The sequence below is a fragment of the Lissotriton vulgaris genome, chromosome 1_1 (assembly GCF_964263255.1).
Source record: "Lissotriton vulgaris chromosome 1_1, aLisVul1.2, whole genome shotgun sequence".
NCBI classification, from domain to species: domain Eukaryota; kingdom Metazoa; phylum Chordata; class Amphibia; order Caudata; family Salamandridae; genus Lissotriton; species Lissotriton vulgaris.
Genome location: NC_141685.1, coordinates 114,546,766 through 114,563,634, shown reverse-complemented (window position 1 = coordinate 114,563,634; position 16,869 = coordinate 114,546,766).

Here is a 16,869-nt window from a genome sequence, read left to right as displayed (position 1 = left end):
ACACGTTGCAGCCGCATGAGTTCTGCCTTGTTCGCACCTGCAAGTAAAACACTGGCATAGTCTATCCTGGATAGGATCGAGGCCTGGACTACCAGCTGTCTAGTGGCGGCGTCAAAAAATTTGAGCACCGGCCTGATACCCCTAAGTATGCCAAAACAGGAGGCAGCCACCCTCTTAGTTTGGCAGATGAAGCTCAGTGTAGGGTCCAACCATACCCCGAGGTTTTTTATCTCTATGGCAGGAGAGGGTATCGTTCCTAACTCAGGGGGCCACCAGTTGTCGTTCCACCATCCAGGTTGCTTTCCCACCACCATCACCTCAGTCTTCTTTGCGTTCAGTTGGAGACAGTTTAAGTTCATCCAATTTGCCACCGCACGTAGCCCCTCACAGAAATTGCGGGCGTCCACAGCTGAGTCTCCACTTAGTGTGACCGCCAGCTGCGTGTCATCCGCATAGGACACCATTGTCAGGCCCCAGCGTTTGACTACCGCAGCCAGCGGACTCACGTATAGGTTAAAAAGAGTGGGGCTCAAGGATGAGCCCTGTGGGACTCCCAAGGTGAGCGGGTGGGAGGTGGATTTGCCAGGTGGTATCGCTACCTGAAAGGATCTGTTGGTAAGGAAGGAGCGGAACCACCCTAACGCCGTGCCCCTAACCCCAGCTTCCACTAACCTCCGCAAAAGTATCTCGTGGGACACCGTATCGAAGGCGGCACTCAGGTCTAACAACAGGAGCGCCGCTGTTCGTCCGGTGTCCAGCACGGAGCGCAGATGTTCAACCATGTATAACAAGGCGGTCTCCGTGCTGTGGCCTGCACGAAATCCATTTTGCGTGGGATCCAGGATGTTAGCTTTGGCAAGATGGTCGGCCAGGATCCTATTCACGTGGGCTTCGGTGATTTTAGCAGGCCACGGTAGCAGAGAAATGGGGCGATAGTTTTCAGGTTTTACAGGATCTAGGGTAGGCTTTTTTAGGATGGGAGTAACTACCGCTTGCTTCCACTTGGTGGGCACCACCCCTGAAGTCAAAGACGTGTTAATAAGGGCCAGCAAGGGAGGACGACATATCGCCTGCATGTTTTTGAACTGAGTCGGAATGAGAGGATCTGCTGGGGAGCCGGATTTAATTTTTTGGCTCAATAGATCGAAACCCTCCTCAGAAAGGGGGGCCAGCAAATCCAAAGTCGGAGTATTGTCCTTTATACCGACATCCAAGTCCAATAGATGCCCGGCAGTTGGGAAGGTGCGGTAGATGGTAAGCACCTTTTGAACAAAGAAGGAGGCCAGGCTCTCACAATGAGAGTCTGTACAGATTTCAGCAGCAGAGGCCCTCTTAGTCGTCAACTCTTTTAGAACCTTAAAGATAAGTTTAGAGGGGTTAGGGCAGTCCCGGAACTCCTGCGCATAATATGCAGCACGCGTTCGGCAGACCGCTCTATGGTATGCCTTGGACCGAGTGAGATAGCAGGATTTGCTCACGGGATCATAGGCTTTTCTCCATTGCCTTTCCGCTTGCCTGCACTCTCTCTTAAGACACGCCAGAGTCTCATCATACCACGGACTATGCGCCTTAGTGCGGCACTTGGAGCGAACCAAGGGGATAAGGGAGTCTAAGGCCGTTTCAATCCAAGCGCAGAAGGAGTCATACCCTCCATCGACATCCGAGAGGATAGGTAAGGGAGTCTTTCCAAGTAGAGAGTAAAACTCATCTAGTTTTAATTTACTCCACTGGCGAGAGAAAGAGGTTTTGTTCTGTGCCACAAATATAGGGTCTGCCACAGGAATATCTGCCTTCACCAGCATATGATCAGTCCATATCAGCGGGACGGCTGGATACATAATTATATCCTCTAGGGTAGTGAAGAACGGGTCCAGTGTATGACCACCTGAATGAGTAGGGGATAGCACTTTTTGTAGGAGCTGCAAGGCTTCTAAGTCAGCTAGGCAGCTCTTAATAGCAGGTTGGGATGGACAATCAAAATGCAGATTGAGATCACCAACCACATTAAAATTAGCGCAGCCAAGCGCTTCTATGCTAATAACATCCGGGAGAGCGGCTCTAAAGGCCGCATCGCAGCCCGGAGGCCGGTAAATTAGAAGACCTGAGAAGCTGTAGCAAGGGGAAAACGAAATTCTAAAGCGGGCACATTCGCAGCCCAAGATTTTTAATTCTTTCCATTCGAAAGGGAAACAACGTTTCACAGCCATTGCAATGCCACCCCCTCTAGAGCCGCGGTTAAGAGTGGCCACAGTGTATTCTGGGGGAAAAGCAAGATTTAGGATCGCGATGTCAGCGTCCTGAAGCCAGGTTTCGGTGATAAAGAACACATCTGGGGAATCGTTAGTCACAATATCTAAGATCTCTGCCTGATGTTTGACCAGAGATCTGACATTTAGACTGTATATACTCACAGTAATCACCCCAGACGCGTTATTCAGCCGGGCGGAGGCCTCTAAGGAGCGGCAGCGAGAAGAGGAGGGCAGACACCAACAGCAGTGGGAGCACCTATAAGGACCCCTTAGCGGCGATACAGGCGGAAGAGAACAGATGGGAACATGCTTCCGTAACGCCAATAGATCTAATCTACCATACCTGACAAGAGGGGAAACCATGGCGGAGGAGAGAACTCTGCCGCACGCCGCACTTCCTTAGCGCTGACGGGCGCAGACGGGCAGACTCTGGCTCGACTCAGGCGCGAGTCAGGCGCTACCGCTGCGCTTCACCGCTGCGCGAAGGAAGTGAGCTTTAAATGCCGCCTCACCTGGGCTCCCAACGGAGCACTAGAGCGCTGCAACAAGTGGCGCGCTGAGAACCAGCACCCCCAGTATGGCGGCCAAGCGTCACCAGTAGGGGATGTTGGGAACACAGAAAACTCCGCTCTAGAAGCGGTGGGGGGCCCAATTTATCGTGCAAGTATGTGGACAATCATTCAGCAGTTAAAAACACAGGTAAGCTTTAAATAGCTGAGAACCACAAAAACGAGCAAGTTTTAAGATATAAAATAGCGCTGCACGCGAATTATGCAGAGGTCGAGGAGCAGTTAAAAACACAGGTAAGCTTTAAGTAGCTGAGAACCACAAAAACGAGCAAGTTTTAAAATATAAAATAGCGCTGCACGCGAATTATGCAGAGGTCGAGGAGGCGCTAGCAAATGCGCGTTAGACTTTCCTGTTATGTGCCATGGCTTCTGTACTCCAGTTAAGATTCGTAAGTTTATTCTGGAGTCCCGCTACGTTCCAGAAGATGAAGTCTAATGTTATATCCCTACTATCAGCTTCAGGTAAAATTTTGGGGTTCATTAGGGAAGGTACTGCCTTAGGTGTACTTGTTGTATGAGTCGGTTTAGTCTCTCCCTCCCCTGGTTGACCTACTCTGTCTTCAAAGATTCTGGGTCTTCTTAAGGTTGGAATATTTGATAGCGGGCTCTTGGGAATACTTAGTTGGTCTGTTGTGTTTAATACACGTAAGACCCCCGGCAGTGGTGTGGTAAGTCAATCTATCCCCATCTAGGCCAGTGAAAGCTGCAAATCTGTTTGAGGTCTGGATGTTAAAGAATGGGCCCCCCAGGGTAGTACAATGTGGATTAAGTAGCCTTCGCTGCTGGGGTAGAAGCGACCTGGGATAGAAATAGCTCAGGTCGTGTATCTTGATTCCCTCCCCTCCACTCTCGTGGTACCAGTCGTTAAGGAACGAGATAACTCTGTGGTCCCTAAAATTAATAATTATCGTGTCACCCTGCGTGTCTTTGGGCCTCTGTCCAACCCATCCAATCCTTCAAACATTTAAAATTTCCCCGTTAATATTAGGTGGTAAGGGCCTGTTGTTCTCTAACCAATATATTACTTTAAGGTCAGAGAACCCTCTATTTTTTCTGGTTTCAGTTCTGGGACCCTTGTCAATATAGCTACATAGGGGGCTGCTTCTGGGGGCAAGTCAATCCGTACATTGGAGGCATTGGAATTCCTGGAATACACCTTCTCCTTATCACTTTTTCCTTGTGCGTCCAGTCGGTTGCTATGATGTGTAACAGACCCTTGCACCTCAGATGTTTTAAATGTTTTTTGGTCAGTACTTATGTTTATAGGGGCCTGTGTTTTTTCTGGTAGTCGGGGTGTCAATTTTAATGATTATTTCCCTTTGTTTGCATTTTGCGTCGCTGGTTTTACTATCGGTGCTAATTTTCTATTATCTTCAGCTAGACCCTTTAATAAAGTTGTGTTTGTAATAACAGCTTCCTCTATTGACCCCAGCTGAGTAGACAATCTTTTGATTCTTTCGACAAGGGGCAGTATTAAAGATTTTACTAGCACCTCAATGTTCCCCAGTAGATCTTGATTTGGGGGTGGGGGGGGATTCGGTGCCTGGCGTGGAGCTGTGATCCAGGTTCCTGTACTATAAGTAGTTTGAATAGTAGGGGAGTGTCTGGAAATATTAGGTAATTTAGCTTGCTCCCCTTATGAATGTTTCCTCCCCTCTTTCTCTTTTCTCTGGGCCTTGCAGTTGGTGGTAGGGGTTGAAGGTTGCTCATTAAAGGGTGAAGTATCAGGGATTCTTCTGGAATTATTTCTAGCACAAGATCTGTGCTGGAATCCCTGTTACTCTGGGAGCTTCTGGGGTCTGATCTTGTTGTGGCATCAAGGGATAGAGAGGGAACGGTGATATTGCTGGTGTTTATATTGCTATTTATGGATATCTCCTTTCCGTTGACCAAATTGGGAGTTGTGGCTGTTGAAATAGCCCTAGCGAGGAGCGTCTGTTCTGGAGTTCTGTGGACAGGCGGCGCTCAGCGTTGGCAATCTCTAATTCCTGCGCTGAGGCAGCCTTTGTGATGTATTGATCAATTGTGCCCCTCAATGATCCTCCCACTGGGGGTTTCCTTCCCTTAGTTCCCTTGGCACCCCTTGGGGACACGATTTAAAGCGTTCCGGTAGTAACTTGTGTGATAAACTCCTACACTATGTACACAGAAGCAGTCAAGGGGACTGTAGCAGTACGTCTATAAGTGTTAATGCCAGAATTCGAAATACCCTTCTTTTGCTGGGAGGCTGGTGTTCCGGGATGTAGGTGTGAGGTACCGGGCCCGGCCTGGCCTCCTCCGGCCTCTGAGGGCCACAGAGGGCCCGCCCTTTGCCCGGGCTTAGCCCAGCGAGTCCCGCGCGCGGTCCCACGACGCGGGGGCTATGCGATCTTTAAAGCACCTCCTAGTGCAGGGATGACGAGGTCGAGCTGCGCCACAAAGGATGCTGGGAAACCGAGTGCTCAGCTCGGCGGCAGCAGGTGTAGAGAAAGCGGCAGCGGGAGGTCTCGCAGGGCAGGGCAGCACTGTCAGCATCAGGAAGAAATGCGGGTAAGCACAGCATTCAATGTCCCCATGAAGTGTAGTACAGAACCCCTTTCACATGGGGCAATCCCCATGTGAAAGGGCCTGCGTCAGTCTTATGCCTGCTGTGAGGCAGGCGTAAGAAATTGGCGCATTTGAGTCCTAGAAGTGGCGCAATGAAATCGTATAGATTTCACTGCGTCACTTCTATGACCCTTTCTTGCGTCAGAACTCCCCCATGCATACATTATACCTGGCGTAGGTATAATGTAGCTCAGGGGTTTACAAAGTGACGCATCTACCTAGATGTGTAACTTTGTAAATATGGTGCAACAAGGCACATTTTTTACGCTGCTGGTGTGTCATAAAAAGTGACGCACCGGCGGCGTAAAAGTGACGCACGGCCTCATAAATGAGGCCCCCTGTTTTTAGCTATTTGTGCGTGCACGCAGGGATGTCAGTGCGCAGCAACACACATGTCTGCTCTTTCTGTGCTGCACATTCTTCCTTTCCATACCCTGTCCAGCTGGTATTGCACACTTTAACCTTATATTGAATAGTTTTTTGTAAATCAACAGCCCTTGACAATTTAAAGGCTGGGCGTAGAATACTTTATCTTGACTAACACTCGCTTTGGTATCTATTGGTCAGGTTACGAAATGTATAATTTACGTCTAGAGTCAGTTTCTTATACATGGGGGCAGATTTATGCGCCTCTTTTGCGCTGCCGTTGTGTCACTTTTGTGACGCAGCGGTGGGGCAAAAGATGCGCCATGGTGCCGGGTATTACCAACGTGGCGCATCTGGAGATGCGTCACGTTGTAAAGCCCTGCGCCATAAGGAGGCGTGCCTCCTAAAAGTGGCTGAGTGAAATCCAAGACTTCACTCATCATTTTTAGGCCAATGCATAACCCTGCGCATGGTCTCTGCTAATTTGCAGGGATGCACCAGGTATCGTAAATCTGTCGGTTGTTCCCATTAAAGGTGGGCAGATACACGTTTTATTCTTTTTATTCCTTCCTTCTCAAGGCATCATTTCTGGCTTAGATACATACACTAAAGGACCTAAGGCATCATTTCTGGCTCAGATACATACACTAAAGGACCTACGGCATCATTTCTGGCTCAGATACATACACTAAAGGACCTAAGGCATCATTTCTGGCTCAGATACATACTCTAAAGGACCTAAGGCATCATTTCTGGCTCAGATACATACACTAAAGGACCTAAGGCATCATTTCTGGCTCAGATACATACACTAAAGGACCTAAGGCATCATTTCTGGCTCAGATACATACACTAAAGGACCTACAGCATCATTTCTGGCTCAGATACATACACAAAGGACCTAAGGCATCATTTCTGGCTCAGATACATACTCTAAAGGACCTAAGGCATCATTTCTGGCTCAGAAACATACACTAAAGGACCTAAGGCATCATTTCTGGCTCAGATACATACACTAAAGGACCTAAGGCATCATTTCTGGCTCAGATACATACTCTAAAGGACCTAAGGCATCATTTCTGGCTCAGATACATACACTAAAGGACCTAAGGCATCATTTCTGGCTCAGATACATACACTAAAGGACCTAAGGCATCATTTCTGGCTCAGATACATACTCTAAAGGACCTAAGGCATCATTTCTGGCTCAGATACATACACTAAAGGACCTAAGGCATCATTTCTGGCTCAGATACATACACTAAAGGACCTAAGGCATCATTTCTGGCTCAGATACATACACTAAAGGACCTAAGGCATCATTTCTGGCTCAGATACATACTCTAAAGGACCTAAGGCATCATTTCTGGCTCAGATACATACTCTAAAGGACCTAAGGCATCATTTCTGGCTCAGATACATACACTAAAGGACCTAAGGCATCATTTCTGGCTCAGATACATACTCTAAAGGACCTAAGGCATCATTTCTGGCTCAGATACATACATAAGTTACATTTATTCACTAAAGGCCCTAACTTGGTTTATACACTTTGATTTTGTTAAGTAATGGCACATCCACTAATAACCCGGAATTTCCCTTAGAAAAATAGCGTGCCTAACTACGGTTCGAGCCTACCTACTAGTGGGCTGATACTCTGGCCCCTACGTTCTTAAAAGTCTGCTTTTTATCGTTTTCAATGCCACAAAGAGCCCTGCATTTATTTGAAAGTAAAGCAGCATCATGAGGTGCGCACAGGATTGTGGGTATGCAGATTAGGAGTGACGCGCTGAAGGTGCCACTGAGCATCCCGACCTCTAGCGACAGGAAGGAGCGGTGCACCTTTCGCACGGAGCCTCGTTCTGCTGTGACTCCTCCTGTCACCCGGTGACGCACGCGCTGCGAAGGCGCCTTCTAGAGGGCAGCAGTGGGCGCTCCTCTTCTCAGCGAGGCCTACCGCACCGTATATTTTTATTTCTCACCAGTCATGGAGTTTCTTGCACAGAAACCCTTCAAAAATTTCAACAACTTCCGCTTCTCACGGCCCCTCGAAGTGCGCGTGACCTGCAGAGGTCCTATTTCTCTTGTGAAGAAATGTTCTATCCACGTTAACACAATAAAAATATCCCTTTTCATTGGTAGGGTGTCTTTACAGCGGTGACTTATCAGTCACCCTCATGAATGCCTGTGTGTGCACAGCTACAGGTGCTCCTTCTCGTATTAAACAAACGCCTGTATCACCTTCAGTGATGAATCAGGTGTTTGCCGCAGAGGCTTCTGGGTATGCAAATGTTTGTGGCTGGCCACGCCCCCTCTAGTGACAGCAAGGCTCCTGCAGCAGCCCCATGGTGACTTGTGCTCTGGATCCAGGCTGAGAAGAGTCTCAAAACCCAGTAATAATCACACAGGCCAACATTTTAGGACAGGGAGGAGGGAGATTTAAAATAGAAAATCGGGAGAATGAAAATCCCCCGTTGACTTCTGTTGTAGAAAATGCAATTTCAGGCAAGAGACGGCTAAAATAAAGGCATTTTTGGCTTGAAAAATCGGTAGTCTCCCGCCTCAATAGGGTCTTTAGGCATGTATGAATAATGACCAAAGGCTCCGTGGGGTTAGGGTACTTCCACAATATACTCGTGAGTATACGTGCCAATAGGCCCGATTCACACAGGACAGTCCCGACTTTTGAGCCAAAAAGGCTGTCTCCGCCTGACATGGCAGCGTCTTCAATGCAAGTCAATGGGGAAATGCATCTAGCCCTGCCCAGTACCACGCATCAGGAGTGAGACTAACACATTTTACTGCTGGTGTCCGCATCAATATACTAAAATGCATTAGTCACGCAATTATAGCGCTCGGGGAACACTGCAGGAGCCGTGCTCGAGGAACTCAGCTGCGCAGCCCTGAGCGATCGCACTGGCATGCGCAGTGCTAGTAGAGCATGCTTTCTCACTTGTTGTAATGTTTACACACTGCAGTGCCTCCTAATGAAGGAACTCCAGTGCCCTGTGGAGAATCAATCAATCAATCAATCAATCAGAGGGGAGGTGTCTCTGTCAGTAAATATTCCAGGCATGGATCCTGGAGGCAGCACTTTGCCTGTTGTTCATTCCCGGCTCCGCACCCGCCCCACTGTGACCTCGCACGGGCTGATTGACCAGAGTCAGACACCTCCAGGCAGCAGCTTTATTTTAAGTTGCCGCAACAGCACATTAAACCCAGAAATCACCGGCCTTCACCCGCGCTCAAATGAAGCCTACCTGCTAAGAGTTTCAGATCGCTATGAGTAAAATATTAATACATTCAGTGTAATTATGAGTGACATTTCAACGGCTATGAGTGACACTTACTCAAAAGCAAAATCAAGCAATGAAGACAAGGGACACATATAAATATCAGAAGTTACACCCATTTGAGCAACGAGAAACTCCAAGAAGATCTTAAAACTGCTGCAGAGCAGCAGAAATGGAAGGGCAATAGCCAGAGACAGACTGCACTTCTCAGTCACAGAGGGCAGGGGGCACTACAGCTGCTCAGAAGATGCTCTCATTGGTCTGATCATTCATGGCCACGCACTATCCTAAAAAGCACATTTGATGGTACAGCATAGCAAGTGCAACTAGGGGATTATACCATGAGGCCCGAGCACAGACATATTTGTTATTATACCACCATATTGCCGAATCCATCATTCAAGTCTTAAATATTGATGCGTGTAAGTAAACACTGTAAAAACCCTGTGAGTGATACACCCATACCTTTACATTCTGTCCTTGCATCTCCTGGCACCAAGGACAAGGTATGTGCTCTGCAGTGTTTGCTGGTTACCCCTGCATTTAGTGATAGAATAATGTGTTGTTTACAGCGTGTCTGCGTCTCCTCTTCCACCGCGCACTCACCTTGAGCAATGCAGTGCTGCGGGCTTATGCATGGGTGCACATTAAACACACTATTAACAGTTTCCTGAACACATCCAACAGTACGGTGTGTGCAGGCTCGTGTCGTACTGTGGTGATAATAAACGGTGCACTGCAAGTTAACAACGACTCCACCTCCGATAGGTAATATTAACTTCAAAGTGTTTATTCATGGGTTCCTGGTTCCTCATACATAGAGAGTGATGCCAGCAAGCCCCAGGACAACAGCTACTCCTGGCCAACAGCCCCCAATGTGCCTATTCTAACACCCAATCATGTCCCTCACCACCCTTCCACTCACAACACTCCAATGTCCCACACACCTTCCCCTCAATACAAATAACAAACACAACAAAACAACAATAGATGAATGACACATGCCCTTTCCCCCCTTAGAACACCAACTACCAGGGGCTTGTAAATCTGCCCGAGATATTTAAAGTAACTCTTAAGTTCATCTAAGCAACGTTATCTTCCCCATTGTTATTGAATGGCATTTTTGCATGAAGCTAAATCTCTTAATTCACTGCATAGAGCGTGACTAGGAGAGTTGTCACAGGAAAAAAAGTCACAGTCGATTTAGGAACAGCGAGCAAAAGTGTCATAGGCGGTAGAGATACGTGTGGGAGAGACCAGAGAAGTGGCTCCCTCGACCGAAGACATCACAGGTATGGGTGTGCCGTTCGTTAGCTTGCACCAGTGAATAGATAGGGCAACCACATTATGTTTCAGTGTTTCATACCAATTTATGTGAGATATCAGGTTTTTCTTTTTACACCTGTCAGTAGCAGGATTTTATCGGCGGGCTTTAACCGCTATCAACTTCGATGTGCAGAAGTCCCGTTGGTGTTCTAGAGCATCTATCCCAGGTGCTGTATTATTTCTTCTGAAGTAGTCTTTTCCCATTTACTACACTTGTATCAAACAAGGGTTCCCTGTATATGCAAATAGAAACATGCACCCCTAGGTCAGGGAAAATACACAATGGAAAAAACAACCTAGGCGGAAGTCTTAGATTGCCTACACAATGGTCACAGGACAAAAACTAGAAAAGGACAGTTTCCAAAAAAATTTACTTTTTTATACTGAATAAATTTATTATTAAGTAAAACAATTTAAAAATACATATATCAGAGAACAAAATAAAATTACATTTCAAAAGTATAAATCACAATAAAAAAAACACATGAATGATTCCTTTTACAAATAGAAAAAGGTGGTGTGTCAAGTTGTGTGTCGACGCGTTTCGGCGGCCAGCGCCTTTCTCAAGACAGAAGACAACTTTCTAAAAATAGAAACATATTTTAGTACAACATAAAACAAATTTCTAACTTCATATAAATCTTAAAAGTTCACATTCAACTATATATTCTAGTATACATACTTTTGGTTAAAACGAGGGAAACTGTGCAAAAAAGATTTTTGTCCTGTTATTTTAGACAATATTTATGCTTAGAAAATAAGAGCAGGGATCAATAGTAGCCTCTACTGTAGCTCACATAATTCATATTGTCAACAGTGGACAATACTATCCAATGATAAAGAAATATAGGGACTGCAAAAATACATTATTGCAGTACACAGAAATCTGCTTGATCTTGTAGATGATCTGAATACACCATTATTGAGAACAAAAAATGTAAAATACATAAAGAGATTATATTACAAATCAATAAATTAATATTTCCAAAGCAGACATTGAATATGAACAAGATCTTTTTGTTTGCAAAAAAACCACATAATTTGAAAATACAGTGATAATCATGCCTCACTAACTGGAGATCAACAAGACAATACATTGTATGTAGTTGAACAGGCATTGAACGGGCATCTTCTGCTTTCTACCTTGTGGTATGTAATTTATATAATTTAGAAATCGGTCAAGATAGAGTTATACTCTAAATAGCTGGAAAAATGATGGAAATATATAAGTTGATAGTGAAAGCAAAAGGTTAAAAGGATAGAAATTGAGATGAGATGATTCGGTACTTGGAACCTTATATTTATGACATTAAGGTCCTATTATTTCATTACAGGTTATTATTTATACATGAGGAGGCAGACTTTATTAATTCAAAAAGTTTTCATGGTTCTATTTATTTATTGTCTACATGATGCATTAATGCCTAGAATCTGATGTTAAAGTCATTAAGGACTTGTTTTGCTTACCTACAGCTGAAACCAGCCTGTAGAACCGATATATATTCGTTCTATTCAGGTCTTTGGGCGATTAGAGGAATCACATAGCATTGGCGACGGAATTCTGCAATGTTTGTTATTAAGACAAACAGAATTCATGTAACTCTCTATATTTATATAATTATACGGACAAAACAAAATTGTGTCCAAAAAATAACGTACCTAATCTAAACAGTATTTAATCCTTATGTGTAGCTGATATCGATATATATTCCACTCTTTAACTCAATGCCAGATAAATGATAAATGGATGAGCCTGTGAGGGATATAAAATGGGGATAATCTGAGGATAACATGCTATTTTACTATTTCCCAATTTGTGCACATTTGCCTACTATAAGCGTCTAATTTAACTGATATTAAAAACAATGTTGCGTCGCCTCCACGGGATATGACGAGTTAGAAAAGGGCCTCAAGATTTAGAGATAGCACCTGTGCCAGAAATATATATAGAGAACACAGTTCAATATTTTCTGTGTTGATAGATTTAGATACCATACAAGCAGGGTTGAGGCTAATCTTACCTTATTGTATAAATCACTATTGATTTGTTCTTTAGACAGCGGCTGATGAAAACTTCTGGAGTCGTTTTGATTAATTTGGTTATCGGATTGTTCGGCTCACAGTCTGGCGTAAAAATCAGCATTAGACTAGAAAGGAACAAAGGTTTTGTTACGGTGTTCCTTTACAACGAGGATACCCATTTACCCCCCTAGATAATGAAATAATTGTTGGCATACCTTATGAACAAAGTTGTTCTCGGTTTGCATCTAGAGCGTTGCCTCGATATTGATGAGCGCTGAGGGTGTAAGCATCTGGGTTTCACCTACGACCCAATATAGTTGAAACATTGTTAGAAACCAACCCATAGGCGCTTATTCCGAGCGAGCAATGTTTTTCTAGTTATCGATCGCGTTTACATACCGGTAGTATCTCTGGTCGTAGCGCGTGGAGGCGGTCATCTATTCCAAACGTGTTTCAGTGATGAAATGAAACACGAAAAAGTTCGCGCGTCTTTTTATTTTGGCAGGTGAAGCCAATTAACTTTTCCTTGCCGGGTATTGAGATAGTTAAACGCGAAGAAAGACTATAGGTATGGGTGTTTTTTTGGGAAGACGGATTAGTTCTCTTACAAGAACGTGACGATATTTACATGGAAACAATAAACATTACATTCAAAGGGCTTCCTATTCAAAAAGGCTTCCTTCCTTTGTATATAGACCGCGATGCTCGCTTAGTGGGCGAGATCCCCTTATTCAAAGGCTAACCCACCCCTTATGTACAAACAGCGATACTCGCTTAGAGAAAAACATTCTGTATTTAAAGGTCAATTCCAATGCAGACTGCAAATTTATAAATGCGTGGAGCAGCCTAAATGTGCTTGTTTGATCTTCCAAACGAGGCAAAGATTCTTCTTTGTGTGATTTTAAAGAGAATCAAGTAAACTAGGGGGAGTTAATTATTTATTCGAAAAGAAGGGTATTTTTTATCTTGCAGCTCCAATGTATACTTATTGATTTAAACAATCACATTTTCCCACGGGATTTCACTGTTTAAACCCTCACGGAAAGTATTTAGAGAAAAGATCCAAAAGACCTCACAGCTTCTTTCGGATAGCTTCATCTCCTTTTTCATCGGGCACATTAATTTTTTCTAGTATGCGCCATGTGAAGTCATTCGGGCCATGTCCTTGGTCAAGAAAATGTTTCACAAGTGGTGCCGTTACCTTTTTGGTTTAGGGTTTGATTAACTGGTATGGTTGAAGTGGAATATAGGTAACTTGTTTATAACACTTCTTGCCACTTGGTGCATCTGTAGCATGCTCTCGCCTTCTTTCTCTCTCCCTCACACACTTTCTGCTACTCCATCTAGAGTTCATTCATCACTTCTTGCATAAACTACCTATCCCTCTATATCTTAATTTCCATCTGTTCTATACAGCTCTCACCCACGTATTCAACATGCGACATAATTGCACGACATAAATATTCTGCACACCACACAATTCCACCCCATAAAACACCACAACTAAGAATTCAAATTCAGCCCAAATAGCTCCACTCCAAACCACATACATCCACCCCACTCCAAACCAAAACACATAGATAAAAACATTGTCATTTTCAGTGCCAATAGCTCTAACTCTCACAAATGCAAGATCTATTGCATTGTAAAGGCTTGTTTAAATAGTGAAAGATTTTACTAAACCTTTTGCATTATCTAGCATGATTCCCCCTACTCAGGAACTCTGCAGTGGACTATCGGACTTCTTTCAAGATAACATTTTAGACATTTACTCTACGTTCGACCCTACTCTGGATTGCCCGGTTCAAAACTCAGTGGTAACCAATAGTGAGCCATTCACCACCTTTCACCCGATCTCCACTGATTTAGCACTCCAGAAATTGCTTGCCTGTTAATAAGCTCCACAAAGGACCCCTGCCTGGCATTATTATTTAGCTCTTTAGCCCCCCTCATTATCTCTCCTTTAACCCTGATTTGGAACACCTCCTTCCTTTTTTAAAAATTACCTCCCCATTTCCCTGCTACCTAAACCAGCCAAAGTCCAGGAAAAAGTAGTTCAGGAGCAATTATCGGGCTATCTTGAGACGTGCCATCATTTACACGACTCACAATCCGAGTTTAGATCCGGATATAGCACAGAGACTGCGCTGCTGGAGGTTTCTGAAACCATTTGTGAATGTTTGGACGCAGGTGAAGCAGCGATGCTGGTGCTTCTCGACCTGTCCGCGGCATTCGATACGGTCTGAAATGATATTTTGCTTGAGAGACTATACAGTCTCGGGATTCAGGGTACCCCTCTATCCTGGATCAGATCCTTTCAAGATCGCCACTCTCAACAGGTCTCCCTTCAGCCATTTGTGTCCGAGGAGAAACCCCTGAACTGTGGTGTCCCTCAGGGCTCCACACTGGGCCCGCTATTTTTTTATGTCTATCTTCCTCTTCTGGCCGCAGTGGTAGAATCTTGTGGTGTCAGAGTGATTTCTTATGTTGACAACACACAATTGGTGTTCTCATTTAAGGATCTCTCTGAAGCAGCCTCCTCTAATTTTAGACACTGCTTGTGCAACATCTCCACCCGGTCGCCATCAAACACGCTTAGGCTCAACTCTGATAAAACTGAGGTGCTGTTTTTTCATCAAAAAACCGTCCTGCACCTCTATGATGGTGGCCTTTGGAGTTAAACCCCCCTCCAGAACCTGTGGACTCAGCCAGGAATCTCAGGTCCGGTTCAACAACGAGTTATCCTGTAAATTTCAATTCAACCAGGTTTCATCAGCGTGTTTTGGTAAATTCCACATGATGCGCAAAATTCTCCCTTTTCTCCCTCTGGGGTTTTCCCCGGACCATTGTTCACGCCCTGATCACCTCACATCTGGACTATGCAACCTGTCTCTACGCTGGGGCTCCTGCCTACCTGATCAAACGCTTGCAGATTGTTTAGAATTAGAACACGGCGGCCAGGTTGATCGATAACATCCCATATCGCCACTCGATTTCTCCCCACCTGAAGAAGCTTCACTGGCTTTCAGTGACCAGGCGCATTCAGTTTAAGTTACTGGTTTTGGCTTTTAGAGCAATGCAGGGTCTGGGACCGACCTACCGTAGAGCCCGACTTAAGCATGCTCTGTCTAAACGCTCACTAAGATCAAACCATCTCCCCTTTTGGTGACTCCCCATTTTCGCTGCTCCAATGGGTGGCAGATCTTTCGCAGTGATCACGGCCAAATCCTGGAACAGCCGGCCAATGTCCTTGCGGATGGCTGTATCGGAATCTACTTTCCGATGCCACTTGAAGACCTGGCTGTTTTCCAACTCTTAGCCCTCTATGAGTACCCGCACCTGCCGCCTGTCTTAGAGCCGGGAAACGCCCGCTGGGGGCAGCTGTGCGCTTTACAAGCTTCAAATAATAATATTAATAATGTTGATTCTGTTAATGACCTGAGTTTGACTCCGTTCCACATTCCTCTTCATCAGAAGCTCAACCTCTGACTTCCCTTTCTCTTCCTTCTTAATCCTCAACAACCAACGTACAAGTTTTGAAGAAAGTTTCCTTTCTTTTATCCCCTCAAGTGGCATTCTACCTGTTACTGAATGAGGTGTAATCGTGTTTGATAACAACATACTTTGAAGAGATTTCTTCCATGATAACCCAAACTTAAGTGCCAATTGTATTGCCTCTTTGACAATTCCATTGAACCGCTTAACATGGCCATTACTTTTGGGATAATCCAATGACGCGCTTACATGATTAACGCCACACTTTTCCAAAAACGACTGCATCTTACTTGATGTAAGCTCCACCCCATTATCAGACACCAACGACTCTGGTACACCTTCCCTGGAAAAAACATCCTCCAAAAAATCAATCAATATCCACCGCTGTAGTCACACTGCCATCCATATGAACTTCCGGCCACTTAGAGTAATGCCCAATGAGAACAATGGCATATGCCTTCTTGGATGGTAACCTGGTAAATGGCCCCATAATATCAATTGCTGCTTTCCACCATGGCCCATCAGATAAATCTACTGTTTGCAAAGGGACCACCACTGGTTTAATCACTTTGTCACTTGACTTGCATGCATTAGATTCCCTCACCCAATGATCCACCATACCATCCAAACCAGGACTCCAAATTTCTTCTTAAACTTTCCACCTCATGCTTGACATCCTCCAATGGCCTTCATGTCTTAACTTTATGATGTTCTTGCGCTTCCCAATAGGAGGTACAAACCTATCTCCTCGTAGGACAATACCATTACAAAAGGATAATTCCTCCTTTTCCTTCCAAAATGTGCTAAATTCAGCTTGCAATTGCCATTCCAATGGCCACCCATTCACAAATGTTTTTTTTTACAACCAACAGCACCACATCTTTTTTCATTTCCTCTATCCATTTCAACTCAGACAACTCTAACCCATTTGCCACATCTCTGTCCCTACGACACATCACCTCT